Raw genomic sequence first — 20,850 nt, forward strand, 5'->3', positions numbered from 1 at the left:
TGTGTGCGCGTGTGTGCGTGTGCGTGTGTGTGTTGTGTGTGAGTGCGTGGTGTGTGTGCGTGGTGTGTGTGTGCGTGGTGTGTGTGTGTTGTGTGTGCGTGGTGTGTGTGTGTTGTGTGTGTGTTGTGTGTGAGTGTGTGTTGTGTGTGTGTGTGTGTTGTGTGTGTGTGTGTGTGTGTGTGCAGGCCTGCCCGGGGGGCGTCAGGTGGAGGTGCGCTACGTGGACTTTGGGAACGAGCAGACGGTCCCCCGGACCGACCTGAGGAAGATGAAGGACCAGTTCTTCTCCCCGCCCGCCGCGGTGAGCTCACACTGCGCCCACCAATCAGAGGGCCGGCCGGACACTCCGTCAGGATGACCGGTCCTGTAGGAATACACGTGTAGGACAGGTTTGGCGCCCTGCTCTGCGGTGGGTTCTCTGGAGAACACGTTCTGAGGAACGAGGAACATCTGCTCTGCGGTGGGTTCTCTGGAGAACACGTTCTGAGGAACGAGGAACATCCAAGGAAACTCCTTTGTCGTAACAATTCATTTTTAAAGTGGCTTTTACCACCAAAACGTTTAGACAGGTCTTCATCAGTTAAGCAGAATTCTGTTACCCCCCAGATGACTGTTACCCCCCCCAGATGACTGTTACCCCCCCCCCCCCCCCCCAGGCCATCAAGTGCTGCCTGGCAGGCCTGTTCCCTCTGGAGGGCGAGGACACCTGGAGCCAGGCCTGCACACAGAGGTTCAACATCCTGGCCAACCAGAGACACGTCACCGTTGTGGCCACTGGTGAGTGTGTGCGTGTGTGTGTGCGTGTGTGTGTGTGTGTGTGTGTGTGTGTGTGTGTGTCTGACTGACTGACTGACTGACTGACTGACTGACTGACTGCGTGTCCCTGTCCCTGTCCTCAGGGAGGGTGTCCAGGGGCAGTACTCTGGCAGTGCGTCTGTTGAAGCGCAGCCTGTCCGGCGGGAGGAGGACGGACGTGGCGGAGCTGCTGGTCATGGAGCAGTGGGCCTGCTTCAGCAGGTGAGACGCCCTCATCCCGGAGAAGGATGACACTGATGGGATGAAAACCCGACAGAATGGATGCACATCTCAAAGTGATGGCGAAGTCCCGGGTGCATTGTGGGATGTTTCCTCTGATGTTGTCAACTCAGGGGAAAAAAAGCGATAAAAATTCTCCCCTCCCCTCTCTCCTCCCTCCTCCACCCTCTCCTTCTCTCCTCCCTCCTCCCCCCTCTTCTCCTCCTCTCTCCTCCCTCCTCCCCCTTCTCTCCTCTCTCGTCCCTCCTCCCCCTTCTCTCCTCTCTCGTCCCCCCTCTCCTTCTCCTCCTCTCCCCTCTTCTCCTCTCTCCTCCCCCCTCCTCTCCTCTCTCGCTCCCCCCCCCTCCTTCTCCTCTCTCCCCCCCCCCTCCTTCTCCTCTCCTCTCGTCAGAGTGAAGTCCTGGGACCCCCGGGTGTCAGTGGTGAACCAGGCCTTGTGGGAGCCCCCGTTGGAGGTCCGTGTCCCCGCGTCCACACAGGACCCCCTGGTAGAGGGACAGCTGCGTCCCCCGGGCCCCGAGCCCCCTGCGTCCCCCGAGCCCCCTCTGTCCCCTGCGTCCCCCGAGCCCCCTGCGTCCCCCGAGCCCCCTGCGTCCCCCGAGCCCCCTGCGTCCCCCGAGTCCCCTGCGTCCCCCGAGCCCCCTCTGTCCCCTGCGTCCCCTCTGTCCCCTGCGTCCCCTCTGTCCCCTGCGTCCCCTCTGTCCCCTGCGCCCCCTCTGTCCCCTGAGCCCCCTCTGTCCCCTGCGTCCCCTCTGTCCCCTGCGCCCCCTCTGTCCCCTGAGCCCCCTCTGTCCCCTGCGTCCCCCGAGCCCCCTCTGTCCCCTGCGTCCCCCGAGCCCCCTGCGTCCCCCGAGCCCCCTCTGTCCCCTGCGTCCCCCGAGCCCCCTCTGTCCCCTGCGTCCCCTCTGTCCCCCGAGCCCCCTCTGTCCCCTCTGTCCCCTGCACCCACGGAGCTGGAGCCCTCCCTACTGCTGCCTAGCAACCTGAAAGACCTGCGGGTCAGGGTCACGCACGTGGTCTCGCCCGGAAGGTTCTACGTGCAGCTGGCGCAGTCCGGCGGGCAGCTGAAGAGGTCAGTCAGTCGGGTCAGTGAGGGGAAGAGGTCAGTCAGGGGTCAGTGAGGGGCAGCCGAAGAGGTCAGTCAGGGGTCAGTGAGGGGTCAGTGAGGGGCAGCAGGTGGGAGTCCTGCTGTTAGTCCTACTAGTAGCTCACTGACTCACTGAGACAGACAGTAACAGAAGCAGATGTGTCACTGGAGGTCAACAGATGCATAAAGGGTTGAAAACACAGCGTGTGTGTGTGTGTGCGTGTGTGTGTGTGTGCGTGCGTGTGTGTGTGTGTGCGTGTGTGTGTGTGTGTCCCAGGGTGTGTGAGCTGCTGAAGCAGGCCTATGCTCGTTCAGAGCCTGCGGAGGTGGAGTGGAGCGCTGGCATGCGCTGTGCCGCCTACATCAACGGGGTCTGGGAGAGAGGACAGATCTGCTCCACCGTCCCCTCCAGCTGCATCGCAGAGGTGGACACACACACACACACACACACACACACTCACACACACGCACACACACCATGACACCCCAAATGTCAGAAGTACTAGCAATAAAAAGCCTACAACACGACGTCACCTCGGCACTCTATAATAAGGTATTCATCAGCTCACAGTCATGGAATCCCTCACAGCAGCCAACAAGTCACCAACAATGAGAGCATTCACTGGTGTGACCCCGCTGTGACCCCGCTGTGACCCCGCCGTGACCCCGCTGTGACCTGTGCTCTGTGTCCCTCTGGTGGCGGGGTCAGGTGGTGCGCTGTGACTATGGTAACGAGGTGGTAGTGCACGTGAGCAGCCTGCGGGCCCTGCCGCCCTCGCTGGCGGGCTCCATGGCGCTGGAGTGCGCCCTCAGAGACATCAGGTGAGACTCACCCACCTGCAAACATGGGGGGGTTAAGGGAAGGTGTCCCCCGTAACCACTCTGATCTCTCTCTCTCTCTCTCTCTCTCTCTCTCTCTCTCTCTCTCTCTCTCTCTCGTTCTGTCTGTCTGTCTCTCTCTCTCTCTCTCTCTCTCTCGTTCTGTCTGTCTTTCTCTCTCTCTCTCTCTCGTTCTGTCTGTCTCTCTCTCTCTCTCTCTCTCTCGTTCTGTCTGTCTCTCTCTCTCTCTCTCTCTCTCTCTCTCTCTCGTTCTGTCTCTCTCTTTCTGTCCGTTTCTCTCTCTCTCTCTCTGTCTTTCTCTCTCTCTCTTTCTCTGTCTGTTTCTCTCTCTCTCTCTCTCTCTCTCTCTCTCTCTGTTTCTCTCTCTCTCTTTCTCTCTCTGTCTGTTTCTCTCTCTCTTTCTCTCTGTCCGTTTCTCTCTCTTTCTCTCTTTCTGTCTGTTTCTCTCTCCCTCTCTCTCTTTCTGTCTCTCTCTCTCTTTCTGTCCGTTTCTCTCTCTGTCTTTCTCTCTCTCTCTTTCTCTCTGTCTGTTTCTCTCTCTCTCTCTCTCTCTCTCTGTTTCTCTCTCTCTTTCTCTTTCTGTCTGTTTCTTTCTGTCTCTTTCTCTCTTTCTGTCTGTTTCTCTCTTTCTGTCTGTTTCTCTCTCTCTCTCTTTCTCTCTTTCTCTCTGTCTCTCTCTCTCTCTCTCTCTCTCTCTCTCTCTCAGGCCAGCGGGGGGTCTCTCTACCTGGACAGCCACAGCCTGCGACTTAATCTCCTACTACCTGACCGGCGCCACGGGCATCATGACCATCGAGGTGAGGAGAGGGCGGCGGTCCGTAGCACCGGGGGCCTGGGGGGGTTCAGCACCGGGGGCATGGGGGGGTTCAGCACCGTGGACCTGGGGGGGTTCAGCACCGGGGGCCTGGGGGGGTTCAGCACCGGGGGCATGGGGGGGTTCAGCACCGGGGGCCTGGGGGGGTGCAGCACCGGGGGCCTGGGGGGGTTCAGCACCGGGGACCTGGGGGGGTTCAGCACCGGGGGCCTGGGGGGGTTCAGCACCGGGGGCATGGGGGGGTTCAGCACCGGGGGCATGGGGGGGTTCAGCACCGGGGGCATGGGGGGGTTCAGCACCGGGGACCTGGGGGGGTTCAGCACCGGGGGCATGGGGGGGTTCAGCACCGGGGGCCTGGGGGGGTTCAGCACCGGGGGCCTGGGGGGGTTCAGCACCGGGGGCCTGGGGGGGTTCAGCACCGGGGGCCTGGGGGGGTTCAGCACCGGGGGCCTGGGGGGGTGCAGCACCGGGGGCCTGGGGGGGGGCAGCACCGGGGGCCTGGGGGGGGGCAGCACCGGGGGCATGGGGGGGTTCAGCACCGGGGGCCTGGGGGGGGGCAGCACCGGGGGCCTGGGGGGGGGCAGCACCGGGGGCATGGGGGGGTTCAGCACCGGGGGCCTGGGGGGGTTCAGCACCGGGGGCCTGGGGGGGTTCAGCACCGGGGGCCTGGGGGGGTTCAGCACCGGGGGCCTGGGGGGTTCAGCACCGGGGGCCTGGGGGGGTTCAGCACCGGGGGCCTGGGGGGGTTCAGCACCGGGGGCATGGGGGGGGGCAGCACCGGGGGCATGGGGGGGTTCAGCACCGGGGGCCTGGGGGGGGGCAGCACCGGGGGCCTGGGGGGGGGCAGCACCGGGGGCCTGGGGGGGTTCAGCACCGGGGGCCTGGGGGGGTTCAGCACCGGGGGCCTGGGGGGGTTCAGCACCGGGGGCCTGGGGGGTTCAGCACCGGGGGCCTGGGGGGGTTCAGCACCGGGGACCTGGGGGGGTTCAGCACCGGGGGCCTGGGGGGGTTCAGCACCGGGGACCTGGGGGGGTTCAGCACCGGGGGCATGGGGGGGTTCAGCACCGGGGGCCTGGGGGGGTTCAGCACCGGGGACCTGGGGGGGTTCAGCACCGGGGGCATGTGACACAGACGAGTGTGATTTCCTGCAGGAGAACACGGACGAGCGACCGGTTCCTGTGTCTCTGCTCTGCTCCGACCGGGCGGGACAGGATGTGAGCATGGCGGACTTCCTGGTCAGCGAGGGACTGGCACTGAAGGACAGGAAACCCAGGTGGGTCCGGGTGTCCAGAGGGGACTGGGGCATGGAGACGGACGGGAGGGGGGAGGTCAGAGGGGACTGGGGCATGGAGACGGACGGGAGGGGGGGGGCCAGAGGGGACTGGGGCATGGAGACGGACGGGAGGGGGGAGGTCAGGTCAGAGGGGACTGGGGCATGGAGACGGACGGGAGGGGGGAGGTCAGGGGGGACTGGGGCATGGAGACGGACGGGAGGGGGGAGGTCAGGGGGGACTGGGGCATGGAGACGGACGGGAGGGGGGAGGTCAGAGGGGACTGGGGCATGGAGACGGACGGGAGGGGGGAGGTCAGGGGGGACTGGGGCATGGAGACGGACGGGAGGGGGGAGGTCAGGGGGGACTGGGGCATGGAGACGGACGGGAGGGGGGAGGTCAGAGGGGACTGGGGCATGGAGACGGACGGGAGGGGGGAGGTCAGAGGGGACTGGGGCATGGAGACAGAGGGGACGGGGGCATGGAGACGGACGGGAGGGGGGAGGTCAGAGGGGACGGGGGCATGGAGACGGACGGGAGGGGGGAGGTTCCCATCACTTCTCTCTCTCTCTCTCTCTCACACACATGCTGACTCACTCACAGTAGGGAGCCGTTGGGGGAACTAATCTCACCCGCCGGGGGAACTAATCTGACCCGCCGGGGGAACTAATCTGACCCGCCGGGGGAACTAATCTCACCCGCCGGGGGAACTAATCTCACCCGCCGGGGGAACTAATCTGACCCGCCGGCTCTCCTGCTCGCATGCCTCCAGAGGGAGGAGTCATGCTCCTCACTGACCCATAGCTGTAGCCTAGCCAGTACAGAGCAGGAGACACCGGGGTGTCAATGTGTAGGGAAAGGATGCAGTAAATGGATTGTCATATTAAAAAAAAAAATATATATATATATATATATATATACACACTACAGTGACTTCTGGAGTTACTCTTGTTTCTCCCACATCTAAAAAATCGCCAAACAGGAAGTGAGGTAGAGTGGGGGACAGGGTGGTAATTCATGGAGGCCATGGCGGTCGATGCCCCTCCCTCTGGCCGTGATGCCCTGAAAATAATTGTTCCCCCTGCGGCCCCCATGGCGTTTGTGCCCCTGCTACTGTCACAATCCCAAGGTTGCTTTAAAAGCGTCAATGGTCTCCTGTCGTTTTCTTGATATTTCTAAATTAATTCAGTGTTGGCTACGTTATGACCAGGGTTGGGGAGTAACAGGCTACGTTATGACCAGGGTTGGGGAGTAACGGATTACTACGTTATGACCAGGGTTGGGGAGTAACGGATTACTACGTTATGACCAGGGTTGGGGAGTAACGGATTACTACGTTATGACCAGGGTTGGGGAGTAACGGATTACTACGTTATGACCAGGGTTGGGGAGTAACGGATTACTACGTTATGACCAGGGTTGGGGAGTAACGGATTACATGTAATTCAGTGTAGGCTACGTTATGAGCAGGGTTGGGGAGTAACGGATTACATGTAACGCCGTTACGTAATCAGATGACAAAAAAACAGTAACTGTAATCCGTTACAGTACAATTTAAAATATGTAATCTAGATTACAGTTACATTTGCATAGTAACGGGGATTACAGGCGTGATTACAATCACCCCTCGCCTCCTCATCAGTTTTACAAAATAGCTTAAAAAAAAAAAAAAGAAGTAGGCTAGTAATACCAATTGCGCGCAGCGCGCCAACAAGATTCCCACTGATGTGCTCGTTGGACCACAGCTGCCAGACAGACAGCAAGCAGCACGGGCATCATGGCACAAATACCGCAATGTGCATTAAAATCCTGGAAATACCAGCATTTTTTAAATGTACCCGTCACAGAACCACAACAATATTACAGCACAGTGTAAACTATGCCTCCCAGCCAACAAAACCCTCTCGACGGCCAAGGACTCAACGTCCAACCTGAAAAAGCATTTGCCGGTAAGTTAGCTAATGTCAAACGTTAGGGGTAGCTAACGTTAACCTTACTTCCACTGACAGCTAAATTAGCTAGCAGTAGGCTTCTACAGTATAGCACTAATGTTCAACCAGAAAACCAGACCCAAGCGCCCATTCAGATTATTCTCACTCAATAGTGCCTGTCTGTGTTATTCAAGAGCTATAACTAACTGCCTGGGAAAACTGGTCAGTGGGTCTTTATCCATAATATATAAGGCTGTGTGTCCACTGGCAAGCTGTATAGCTGAATAGCGCCAATCACAGCTGCTTAGAATGCATTAGAGCTGGAGTTTAGAGCTGGCTCCGACGTTTACACCTAACGTTAGCAACGAGTGTCGTGTTTTGCAGACTGCAATTAACTAGCCAAGGCAAGATGACACGCACCCTAACCTCTTGATCAAGATGACACGCACCCTAACCTCTTGATCAAGATGACACGCACCCTAACCTCTTGATCAAGATGACACGCACCCTAACCTCTTGATCAAGATGACACGCACCCTAACCTCTTGATCAAGATGACACGCACCCTAACCTCTTAGATGACACGCACCCTAACCTCTTGATCAAGATGACACGCACCCTAACCTCTTGGCATTAACACTTGCTCTAACTGGGCGGGCGCTGGGCAACTGCTGTTCTATGTTGTCAGCTCTAGAACACAGAAAAAGAATAAACAATGTAGGATTTCTGGTGACATACACAGTACGTTTTATTTAAAGTAATCCAAAAGTAATCCGAAAGTAATCCCTTACTTTACTTTTAAATGGTGGTAATCAGATTACGTTACTGACTACAATTTTTCTCAAGTAACTTGTAACTGTAAGGTATTGCTTTTTAAAAGTAACCTTCCCAACCCTGGTTATGACAGTATACATTGTAGCCTGAGTGTTCTTGATTCGATGTGATGCTGGCACGTACATGCAAACAATCCACAACCAATCTACATTGCTGCAATCCTGGTTTGAATAGGGAGCGCAAGCAAGCAAGGTAACTAGCTAATAAATTATGACATGCTTCGAAATGCCACTGCCCAACTGTTCTTAATTTTCAACAAAACAATTTCCAGAGCAGAGAAAGTCTGCCAGGTGATGGCTAAGGTTGGCTAGTTAGCTAACTATCGTTTTTCTAGCTAGCTCCATAGTTCAGTGGTTCTCAACCTTTTTTGAGCTCTGGACCCCTGGCACAAATGCTTAAGGACCCCCCACCCCTGGTCCCGAGTGGGTCCACACTTTCAAATACGCCCACTCCACCCAAGTTGACTGATTCATGAAGATTTCAATGGAGTGTAACGAGCTGTCATTCTGACTGATATCAGGCTAGCCCACACCACCTCCCCACAACAATATAGATTATTAAAGGGGTCCACGTTTGCAAAACAAACTTTTTCATTGTTTTTGCATGTATATTTGAGTCTCTGATGGGTCTACTAACACATAACGTATGAAGTGAAACAACCCAGTCATTTTGTTGTGGTCAACCAAAATAAAAACATTAGAAAAAGTCAGTCCCTTCAGCTATTCAAATGTCCCGTGTCACTCTGTCATGTTCGGGGACCCCGCTAGCTAGCATAATGTCCCGCTAGCTAGCATAATGTCCCGCTAGCTAGCATAATGTCCCGCTAGCTAGCATAATGTCCCGCTAGCTAGCATAATGTCCCGCTAGCTAGCATAATGTCCCGCTAGCTAGCATAATGTCCCGCTAGCTAGCATAATGTCCCGCTAGCTAGCATAATGTCCCGCTAGCTAGCATAATGTCCCGCTAGCTAGCATAATGTCTTCGCACGGAAAATGCTCTGTTCTTGGATGTACTAAGCAGCACAGATCGTCTCCCAAGCTCAAAGGACAGCAAAGCCGAGTGGATACATTTTATTTTTGATGGAAACGTTCCAGCTGAAATTGTCAAAACACTAGCAGTGTGTTCTAGCCATTTTTTTTGCCCGATTGCTTTTCCAACCTGGGTCAGTACAATGCAGGATTTACAGATAAACTGAATGATCAAGCAATACCAACTGAAATTATGCAGAAACCTTTAAGTAATTATGCTGTGTGCTTGTTTGCATATAGTGCTAACGCTAGCTATAGCTAACATGAACTAACTCCCCTTTTGCCTCAACCCGGATGCTCGTCTCATCATGTTAGAGTAACGTTAGTGGAATGAAATTGGTAGACTTCTAGTTCATCTAGCGGCCATTAAAAATGATCCAATGTTAAGAAGTGTACATCATTGGATTCCCCTCGGCCTACAGAATCTAGCTTTCATTGTTTGTAGTTGAGTGGTGTCATATAGCCTGGTGGTGTCTAGCTAGTGAAAGCTACAGTAGAGGTAACAGCAGGTGACCATGGAGATAATAACATGGGCACTAACACTATCTATAGTTATAGCTAGAGTTATAGTTTAGTCAGGGAGAGAGGACAATGACTTTTGTCACAGTGGCGTCGAGTGTGGAGTGTGTCCAGGCTATAGTATGTATGATAGCCAGATTGTCCTCAACTCCAAAAGTAGTGTTTTCATGTCGTGGTATTTCACTGTCAGTCGTATCTTACGTTCATTGCGAGTTGATTTGCGAGGACGGAATGTGTCATATCATTATGTGAAGCAACAGGGTATTAGAATCCAGCAATTGCCTCTTCACACTGTGATATATTTGGATGCCGTATATACTGTACTATTAATGAATAAACGAGGCGGAGACGTTTATTCTGCAACTCTTAGACTGACGTTACAAAATCATATCTGGCTACTACACCACTAACGTGCACCACCACGTTATAACACACCACTAACGTGCACCACCACGTTATAACACACCACTAACGTGCACCACCACGTTATAACACCAAGTGAAAAAACAGTTTTTGATTTGGGGACAGTGAGGTGTCTGGCTATCATAAAGAGTTTGTTGGCAAATAGATTTGACAACTGGACAATGGATGCGTTGCACAGCAAATATGCAGCATCCAACACTTCGTTCATGGCTAGCTAGCAATGGTCCAGCAGGCTATGGGATGAGCTCAATGGTACAGCAGGCTATGGGATGAGCTCAATGGTCCAGCAGGCTATGGGATGAGCTCAATGGTACAGCAGGCTATGGGATGAGCTCAATGGTACAGCAGGCTATGGGATGAGCTCAATGGTACAGCAGGCTATGGGATGAGCTCAATGGTACAGCAGGCTATGGGATGAGCTCAATGGTACAGCAGGCTATGGGATGAGCTCAATGGTACAGCAGGCTATGGGATGAGCTCAATGGGACAGCAGGCTATGGGATGAGCTCAATGGTACAGCAGGCTGTGGGATGAGCTCAATGGTCCAGCAGGCTGTGGGATGAGCTCAATGGTCCAGCAGGCTGTGGGATGAGCTCAATGGTACAGCAGGCTATGGGATGAGCTCAATGGTACAGCAGGCTATGGGATGAGCTCAATGGTCCAGCAGGCTGTGGGATGAGCTCATTTGGGTTGCTGTCAAAGCTTGCGCATTAATTTAGACCGGTAATTAAACTTCAGCCGAACTACGTGTGCGTATACACGGTTTTAACGCACGTCTGCTGGCCAATCAGAAAAGAGTATTAACTCAGGCCATGGTATAAAGTATTTTAACACGGCTTCCAGCCAATCAGAATCAAGAACCAGAACTAACCGTTGTATAAATCTATTAAATTGTTCCCTCGTTGTGCTGAAAAAATCGCCAGTTTCAAATAATTTTTTGTATTTATTATTTTCGTTTTAAAGGTACCCAATGAAACGTGAATCAAACAATCCGTTCTGTTTATTTTCGAAATTCCTCGATTATATGGTTCCTTGTTGTCTAATAAACATGTTGAATCACTTGAATGTCTTTCCTACCTTGTAATTTCTTCGCAAAATGATTTGAAAACAACAAAGATGTGTGAAACGTCACTTATGTGCTCCGCGTATTGTGTACGCGATTTTCAGGCACCACCTTCTCAAATTTGATCTAGAGCGCATACTAGTGGTCAAAATCTACATTGCGTACCTTTAAAACCTCTTTGCGCAGCCTACGCCAATGGTCTGTCTTCTTCCTGTTAACATCGTAGCTAGGAACGCTGGGTAGAGAATCTAGCATAGGTGGATTAGACAATATAGCGCAGGAGCTCAACAGATTCTAACGAAAATATATATAAAATAAAAACTACTACTACTAAAAGGTAATAATAATAAAATGTTATTTGTATTGCACCTTTCATACAGATAGATGCAGCTCAAAGGGCTTTACAACAGAGAATTTACATGCAGTGCTTCACATAAAAATAGACCTAAGATACTCATCTAATGTGGCGCTGTGTATCTGGACTGTGCATGACCGTCATAGAATGTGTGAAATTGAACGATTCAATGATCAAGTTTGTCCTCATATTTAGACTATAGGAGAAGTACACTGTGAGCCCAGCCTGATAAATCTGCTCAAAGACGCCACCTGGCGGTGGTGCATCACTTCAATTAAATAACGCCCCGCTGAAATCCCACGGGATTTCCCTGTGAAATACTGAAAACTGATAAGTGCTAGAAGCTCTACACTGTACAGACACTCTCTCTCTCTCTCCCCCTCCCCCCCCTCTCTCTCTCTCTTCTCTCTCTCCCCCCCCCCCCCTCTCTCTCTCTCTCTTCTCTCTCTCTCCCCCCCTCTCTCTCTCTCTCTTTCTCTCTCTCTCTCCCTTCCCCCTCCCTCTTCCCAGAGAGAGCCCTATACCCAGACCGGAGGAAAAGCCGGCCCCCGCGGCCCCTCAGCTGCACGGCCCCAACACAGAGCTGCTGACATCCCACTCCCTGTCTGAGCTGCCACGCTCCGACCCCTCCCTGTCTGAGCTGCCACCCTCCAACCCCTCCCTGTCTGAGCTGCCACCCTCCAACCCCTCCCTGTCTGAGCTGCCACCCTCCAACCCCTCCCTGTCTGAGCTGCCACGCTCCAAACCCTCCCTGGAGAAGCTGAAGGCCCAGCTGTACCGCCCCCCTGAGCTGCCACACTTCGGACACGCCCAGATGATGGTCTCTGCCGTCGGGGAGGACGGCGTCGTCTACGCCAGGACGCAGCACGCCGGTACAGGGGGGCGGGGCTTTGGAGTGACATGCCCGCGTTGAGTAAATGTTACATTTAAAAAAACAAACGAAAATATCTGTCTCGCTCACAAACATGCTCCCAAACGGTTTCCTGCGTGTGTGTGCGTGCGTGCGTGCGTGTGTGTGCGCGTGTGTGCGCGTGCGTGCGTGCGTGTGTGCGCGTGTGTGTGTGTGTGCGCGTGTGTGTGTGTGCATGTCAGATCACCAGTTTGAGCAGCTGCGGGAGCAACTGCAGCAGCGTATGAAGACCTTGCCCAGACTGAAGCCTGGAAGCTGGAAGGCTGTGTTGGGCTGTGTGGTCATGGGCTCCGACATGCTCTGGTACCGGGGTCAGGTGCTGGAGGTCATCAGAGGTCACGTCAAGGTCAGACACACTCAGACGAGTCCGGCTATTATTCTGCTAGCATGGGAAACGCCATTCTGCATAACCACTACAAGGCAGGGATATTCTAAAAATGGGTCTCCTTCTGCTTTGTTCTGACAGGATCACGTATCTCTCTAGATGTTTTTGATGTTGACAGACTGCTGCCTGCTAGTGTGTGATTGGCCAGGTACAGCTGCTGTGGAAGAACATGTCTGTGTGTGTGTTCCAGGTGCGCTACGTGGACCAGGGTTCGGTGGAGGACGTCCCCGTGTGTCACGTCTACCCAACCCTGCTTTGTGAGGACCGGCCCCAGCTGTGTGTGCCCTACCAGCTGCACGGGGTCATACCGGTACGTGTGTGTGTGTGTGTGTGTGTGTGTGTGTGTGTGTGTGCCCTACCAGCTGCACGGGGTCATACCGGTACGTGTGTGTGTGTGTGTGTGTGTGTGTGTGTGTGTGCCCTACCAGCTGCACGGGGTCATACCGGTACGTGTGTGTGTGTGTGTGTGTGTGTGTGTGTATATATATACACACTCACACAGGGTCATCCATGTACACACACACGCACACACACATAAAGGGTCATCCATGTACACACACACACAGGGTCATCCCTTTACATACACACACACACACACACACACACACACAGGGTATGTATACACACTCGTACAGGGTCATCCACGTACACACACACACACACACACACAGGGTCATCCATGTACTGTACGTACGCACACGCACACACACAGTCATCCATGTACGCACACACGTGCACACACACACAGGGTCATCCCTGTACATAGACACACACACACAAGTTGGAGATACCCCTACCCGGGGTAGAACAAAACGGGACATTGTTTTTTCATATCTTTAATATGTCCCCTTCATGAAATGGATTGTCCCAAGTTTTACTATTACTGCAAAAGTCATTAAATTCATCCATGAAGTGACTTACCCCAAAAAAGGGCATAAAACGCCTGACCTGAAAGAGGGATTCCAAGATAATCCTTTGTCATTTTCTACCAGATGGTTGTTTTTCCATCATCCTCACACAGATGGTATACAGGTCGTGTCCCTACATCCCAAAGCAACCAGGAGGACAATATTTGGTTCTATTTTGAATCAGCAGCCTCCTATATAAGGCCTTATTATAGGAAAGAGAAAAACGTTACTTTTAATCCTGGTTCTACTCTTCTATCAGGGATAGAACAAAACCTGACCTTATTTTTTCATAACTTTGACTTATCCCCTTCATAACATTTTACTTGTTTTGAAAAAGCCATGAAATTCTTCAATAAAGTGATTCACCACATTTGCAAAAAAGAGCCAAATACTCCAGACCTGCCCTGAAAAAGGAGTTCCAAGGTAATCCTGCATCATTTCCATCTACTGGGTGGATTTACTTTATATTTCCACAGATTGTCTACAGGTAGAACCCTAACACCCCAAAACAACCACAGGTAGAACCCTAACACCCCAAAACAACCACAGGTAGAACCCTAACACCCCAAAACAACCACAGGTAGAACCCTAACACCCCAAACAAACCAGGTAGAACCAGGTAGAACCCTAACACCCCAAACCAACCAAAGTGTCACAGTATTATTGTATTGTGAATCAGCAGGCTTTTATAGACTACTAGACCGTGTTACAGACATATACATCAGTAGTTTTTTTTTGTTATTTCTAATCCTGGTGTAATAATACTGTAAAATGCCTTCGTACAACACAATGACTGCTTAATAACAGGGAATACAATTTGCTACCATGTTTTCACCCACTTCATATTCATATGGAATCTATAGATGACGATCTCATACACCTTAATGCAGCAGGAATGACAAATATAGTTATATTGGCAGCCTTCTATATGGTAGTCAGACTTAAAGTGCAGTATGGGTTAAGTACACACAGTGGAATACACTATTTCTGTGCCATTCTTGAAAAATCATGAATCAAGTGCTTATTCTCAGTTTACTTTTTATGATATTTAGAAATCAAAAAACTATTTGAGCAGTGGGGGAGGAACTGAAACCTTTATTTAAACTCAAGAGGACACTGAGGTGCATGCACCTCATTTACAGCGTCACCGAGTGAACAATGCACACATCAAATAAACATCACATCACACATCAGATAAACATCACATCACACATCAAATAAACATCACATCACACATCAGATAAAATAATTACAACTCCAATCACCAAAGACAGAGATCATGTTTTTAAACTCTGTGATTGAAGGGAGAACCTCCATCTTCAACTGAGTCTGAATGTCATTCCAAGACTATGGAGCAGCGTACGAGAACGCTGTCCTGCCAAGCTCTGTGTTAGCTCTGTGTTAGCTCTGTGTTAGCTCTGTGTTAGCTCTGTGTTAGCTCGAGGGACCTTAAAAACAAGCCAGTTACTGGAACGAGTCTGATAGGAAGAAACGTTCCAGTCCAGTAGACGGCAATATAAGGGGGTAGTCTACCGATAACTGCCTTAAAGATATACAGATACCAGTGAATATCACGCCGAGCTGCTAGGGATGACCAACCAACTTTACTGTACAGAATACAATGATGTGTATCATACTTGTCTTGTGTAATGAACCTAAGTGCAGAGTGGTTCACAGAGTCCAGAGGTTTCTATGTAGAGGCTGCAGTGTGCCGATATATTACGTCACCATAATCAAGAACAGATAAAAAATATTGATTCAATAACCCTTTTTCTACAGAGCCGAGGGAAGTTAGATCGATTTCTATACAGAAAGACAACCTTCTGGCGCAGCTTAGAGGCAAGATTCTCAACATGGTATTTAAAAGATAATTTTTCATCAATCCACAGGCCTAGATATTTATACTCTGTGACTCTATTTGAATGCCTTTTTTTGATGATATCTGTAATTTATCATAATCAATATTTTTAGCCCTTGAAAATAACAAACTTTCTTTTGCTAGCGTTGAGAACGAGTTTAAGATTAAAAAAGACCTCTTGCAATGCAATAAAGGAAAGCTGCAGCTTTTCAGTGGCTGACTGCACAGAATCTGCAGAACAATAGATAACTGTATCGTCAGCATAAAGATGTGCTTGACATGACCCATTCAATGCAGATACAATATTGTTTATGTAGATTGTAAAAAGGACAGGACCCAGCACTGAACCCTGAGGGACTCCTTTGGTTAAGGACAGGACCCAGCACTGAACCCTGAGGGACTCCTTTGGTTAAGGACAGGAACTCAGACCGGGCATGACCAACTCTCACACGCCTAGTTGGTAGATAGTCCTGGAACCAGCTGAGGAAACCTTCATCTAGACCAATGCTAGCTAGTCTGTTCAGTAGTAGTGAATGATCAACTGTGCCAAACGCTTTTGAAAGGTCTATAAATAGGGCTGCACAGTGTTTTTTCTTATCTAAGGCCGAAGTAATATCATTCACAACCAAGGTAATCGCCGAGGTTGTTCTATGCTGGGCTCTAAAGCCAGACTGATGAGGACTGAGCACTGAATTGATAGAGAGAAAGGATTTAAGTTGATTATTTACTAAAGTCTCAAGTTCTTTAGCCAGGCAGGGTAACCTGGAGATAGGTCTATAATTATCCAACTCATCCTCATCACCTCCCTTATGTAGCGGAATCACCCTAGCAGATTTCCACTCGAGGGATCTCACCAGAGGGACGGAGAGGTTGAGGATCAGTCAGTTCAGAGATAACCGGAGCAGCTAACTTGATAAAGGGCCTCCAGATTATCTTCACCTGTGGAGCACTTGGGATCTATTGATTGTAGAGCATCATAAACCTCTTCAGGGGTAAATGGTTGAAAGGAGCAGTATGAGCGGGGAGATGCTGTACCCTGACTATCAAATGCAGCTTCAGGGTGCGACCTTGCTGATCCTATCAGAGAGAGGTCCTGCCTCAGTAACATGCAGGTTAAAAGACAGACAAATTTCATTCTGATCAGAGATCTCATGGTTATCAACTAAGGGAATTGGAGGATTTGTTTTTATTATTGACATTTACTGCCCTCCAAAATACTGACGGATTTGAATATGCATTTGTAACTAAATCAAGGTAATAGTCTGTTTGAGCTTTTCTCACAGCACTGATGCACTTACTCCGAATCCGTCTGAATGTTAGCCAGTGCTAACGACTTGAATAATTACTGGTCAAATTGTTTTCCAGGGGGGTGAATCAGTCACGAGCATTAGGCCAGTCTATGGAAGTGCAGGAGCAATATTCTGTGCAGTGTAATCCCACAGAGACACAGGCACGTTGTACTGCAATCTGTATCACTGCAATAGAGATGGGGGAGATCTCTCACAGCTTTCGGTGCAGGCTCCTTTTTGAAAAGGACTGGCTGTAGTGATACATCATCTTTTAGTATCCAACCTTTAACCCTCTAACCTCTAACCAATATGCCAGTTTGGTCCATCGCCTGTAGGAGGTGCTGTTCAAAAGCATCTTCAGTGGGAGGCAGATGTGAGACTGGCATGTCTGTGGGTGTGAGACGGGCATGTCTGTGGGTGTGAGACGGGCATGTCTGTGGGTGTGAGACGGGCATGTCTGTGGGTGTGAGACTGGCATGTCTGTGGGTGTGAGACGGGCATGTCTGTGGGTGTGAGACGGGCATGTCTGTGGGTGTGAGACTGGCATGTCTGTGGGTGTGAGACCAGCATGTCTGTGGTTGAGAGACCAGCATGTCTGTGGGTGTGAGACTGGCATGTCTGTGGTTGATGTGAGACGGGCATGTCTGTGGGTGTGAGACGGGCATGTCTGTGGTTGTGAGACTGGCATGTCTGTGGGTGTGAGACTGGCATGTCTGTGGGTGTGAGACTGGCATGTCTGTGGGTGTGAGACTGGCATGTCTGTGGTTCATGTGAGACTGGCATGTCTGTGGTTGTGAGACGGGCATGTCTGTGGTTGTGAGACTGGCATGTCTGTGGTTGTGAGACTGGCATGTCTGTGGGTGTGAGACTGGCATGTCTGTGGGTGTGAGACTGGCATGTCTGTGGGTGGGAGACTGGCATGTCTGTGGTTGTGAGACTGGCATGTCTGTGGTTGTGAGACTGGCATGTCTGTGGTTGTGAGACTGGCATGTCTGTGGTTGTGAGACTGGCATGTCTGTGGGTGTGAGACTGGCATGTCTGTGGTTGTGAGACGGGCATGTCTGTGGTTATGAGACTGGCATGTCTGTGGGTGTGAGACTGGCATGTCTGTGGGTGTGAGACGGGCATGTCTGTGGTTGTGAGACCAGCATGTCTGTGGTGGGTGTGAGACTGGCATGTCTGTGGTTGTGAGACTGGCATGTCTGTGGGTGTGAGACGGGCATGTCTGTGGGTGTGAGACTGGCATGTCTGTGGTTGTGAGACTGGCATGTCTGTGGGTGTGAGACTGGTTCATGTCTGTGGTTGTGAGACGGGCATGTCTGTGGTTGTGAGACTGGCATGTCTGTGGTTGTGAGACGGGCATGTCTGTGGTTGTGAGACGGGCATGTCTGTGGTTGTGAGACGGGCATGTCTGTGGTTGTGAGACTGGTACATGTCTGTGGTTGTGAGACTGGTACATGTCTGTGGTTGTGAGACTGGCATGTCTGTGGTTGTGAGACGGGCATGTCTGTGGTTGTGAGACGGGCATGTCTGTGGTTGTGAGACGGGCATGTCTGTGGTTGTGAGACTGGTACATGTCTGTGGTTGTGAGACTGGCATGTCTGTGGTTGTGAGACGGGCATGTCTGTGGGTGTGAGACTGGCATGTCTGTGGTTGTGAGACTGGCATGTCTGTGGGTGTGAGACTGGCATGTCTGTGGGTGTGAGACTGGCATGTCTGTGGGTGTGAGACTGGCATGTCTGTGGTTGTGAGACTAGCATGTCTGTGGTTGTGAGACTAGCATGTCTGTGGTTGTGAGACGGGCATGTCTGTGGTTGTGAGACTGGCATGTCTGTGGTTGTGAGACGGGCATGTCTGTGGTTCATGTGAGACTGGCATGTCTGTGGGTGTGAGACTGGCATGTCTGTGGTTGTGAGACTGGTACATGTCTGTGGTTGTGAGACTGGTACATGTCTGTGGTTGTGAGACTGGCATGTCTGTGGTTGTGAGACTGGTACATGTCTGTGGTTGTGAGACTGGCATGTCTGTGGTTGTGAGACGGGCATGTCTGTGGGTGTGAGACTGGCATGTCTGTGGTTGTGAGACTGGTACATGTCTGTGGTTGTGAGACTGGCATGTCTGTGGGTGTGAGACTGGCATGTCTGTGGGTGTGAGACTGGCATGTCTGTGGGTGTGAGACTGGCATGTCTGTGGGTGTGAGACGGGCATGTCTGTGGGTGTGAGACTGGCATGTCTGTGGTTGTGAGACTGGCATGTCTGTGGGTGTGAGACTGGCATGTCTGTGGTTCATGTGAGACTGTGTACTTAACCCATACTGCACTTTAAGTCTGACTACCATATAGAAGGCTGCCAATATAACTATACTTGTCATTCCTGCTGCATTAAGGTGTATGAGATCGTCATCTATAGATTCCATATGAATATGAAGTGGGTGAAAACATGGTAGCAAATTGTATTCCCTGTTATTAAGCAGTCATTGTGTTGTATGAAGGCATTTTACAGTAATATTACACCAGGATTAGAAATAACAAAACAAAACTACTGATGTATCTGTCTGTAACACGGCCTAGTAGTCTATAAAGGCCTGCTGATTCACAATACAATAATACTGTGTCACTTTGGTTGGTTTGGGGTGTTAGGGTTCTACCTGGTTCTACCTGGTTTGTTTGGGGTGTTAGGGTTCTACCTGTGGTTGGTTTGGGGTGTTAGGGTTCTACCTGTGGTTGGTTTGGGGTGTTAGGGTTCTACCTGTGGTTGTTTTGGGGTGTTAGGGTTCTACCTGGGTTCTACAGGGTTCTACCTTTAGACAATCTGTGGAAATATAAAGTAAATCCAACCAGTAGATGGAAATGATGCAGGATTACCTTGGAACTCATTTTTCAGGGCAGGTCTGGAGCATTTGGCTCTTTTGTGCAAATGTGGTGAATCACTTTATTGAAGAATTTCATGGCTTTTTCTAAACAAGTAAAACGTCTCATTCATTTTATGAAGGAGATAAGTCAGAGTTATGAAAAAATAAGGTCAGGTTTTGTTCTATACCTGATAGAAGAGTAGAACCAGGATTAAAAGTGAATGTTCCTCATACTAAATAACCGTTTTTCTCTTTCCTATAATAAGGCCTTATATAGGAGGCTGCTGATTCAAAATAGAACCAAATATCTTCATCCTGGTTGTTTTGGGATGTAGGGACGCTACCTGTAGACCATCTGTGCAAGGATGATGTAAAAACAACCATCTGGTAGAAAATGACAAAGGATTATCTTGGGATTCCCTCTTTCAGGTTAGGCGTTTTATGCCCTTTTTTGGGGAAAGTCACTTCATGAATGAATTTAATGACTTTTGCAGTAAAAGTAAAACTTGGGACAATCCATTACATGAAGGGGACATATTAAAGATATGAAAAAACAATGTCCCGCTGTGTTCTACCCCGGGGAGGGGGAGGGGTTGTGTTCTACCCCGGGGAGGGGAGGGGCTGTGTTCTACCCCGGGGAGGGAGGGGTATCTACCCCGGGGAGGGGAGGGGCTGTGTTCTACCCCGGGGAGGGGCTGTGTTCTACCCCGGGGAGGGGCTGTGTTCTCCCCCGGAGAGGGGAGGGGCTGTGTTCTACCCCGGGGAGGGGAGGGGCTGTGTTCTACCCCGGGGAGGGGAGGGGCTGTGTTCTACCCCGGGGAGGGGCTGTGTTCTACCCCGGGGAGGGGAGGGGCTGTGTTCTACCCCGGGGAGGGGCTGTGTTCTACCCCGGGGAGGGGAGGGGCTGTGTTCTACCTCGGGGAGGGAGGGGCTGTGTTCTACCCCGGGGAGGGGAGGGGCTGTGTTCTACCCCGGGGAGGGGCTGTGTTCTACCCCGGGGAGGGAGGGGCTGTGTTCTACCCCGGGGAGGGAGGGGCTGTGTTCTACCCCGGGGAGGGAGGGGCTGTGTTCTACCCCGGGGAGGGGAGGGGTTGTGTTCTACCCCGGGGAGGGGAGGGGCTGTGTTCTACCCCGGGGAGGGGCTGTGTTCTACCCCGGGGAGGGGTTGTGTGTGTTCTACCCCGGGGAGGGGCATCTCTTAGCGAAGGCTCTTGTTGAGGGTTGGTTCTCTCTCCCTGGGGGCAGGTGGGGGGCAGCTGTGTTCTCTTGTTGAGGGTTGGTTCTCTCTCTCTGGGGGCAGGTGGGGGGCAGCTGTGTTCTCTTGTTGAGGGTTGGTTCTCTCTCCCTGGGGGCAGGTGGGGGGCAGCTGTGTTCTCTTGTTGAGGGTTGGTTCTCTCTCTCCCTGGGGGCAGGTGGGGGGGAGCTGTGTTCTCTTGTTGAGGGTTGGTT

The sequence above is a fragment of the Borostomias antarcticus genome (genome assembly GCF_949987555.1).
Source record: "Borostomias antarcticus genome assembly, chromosome: 1".
NCBI lineage: Eukaryota > Metazoa > Chordata > Actinopteri > Stomiiformes > Stomiidae > Borostomias > Borostomias antarcticus.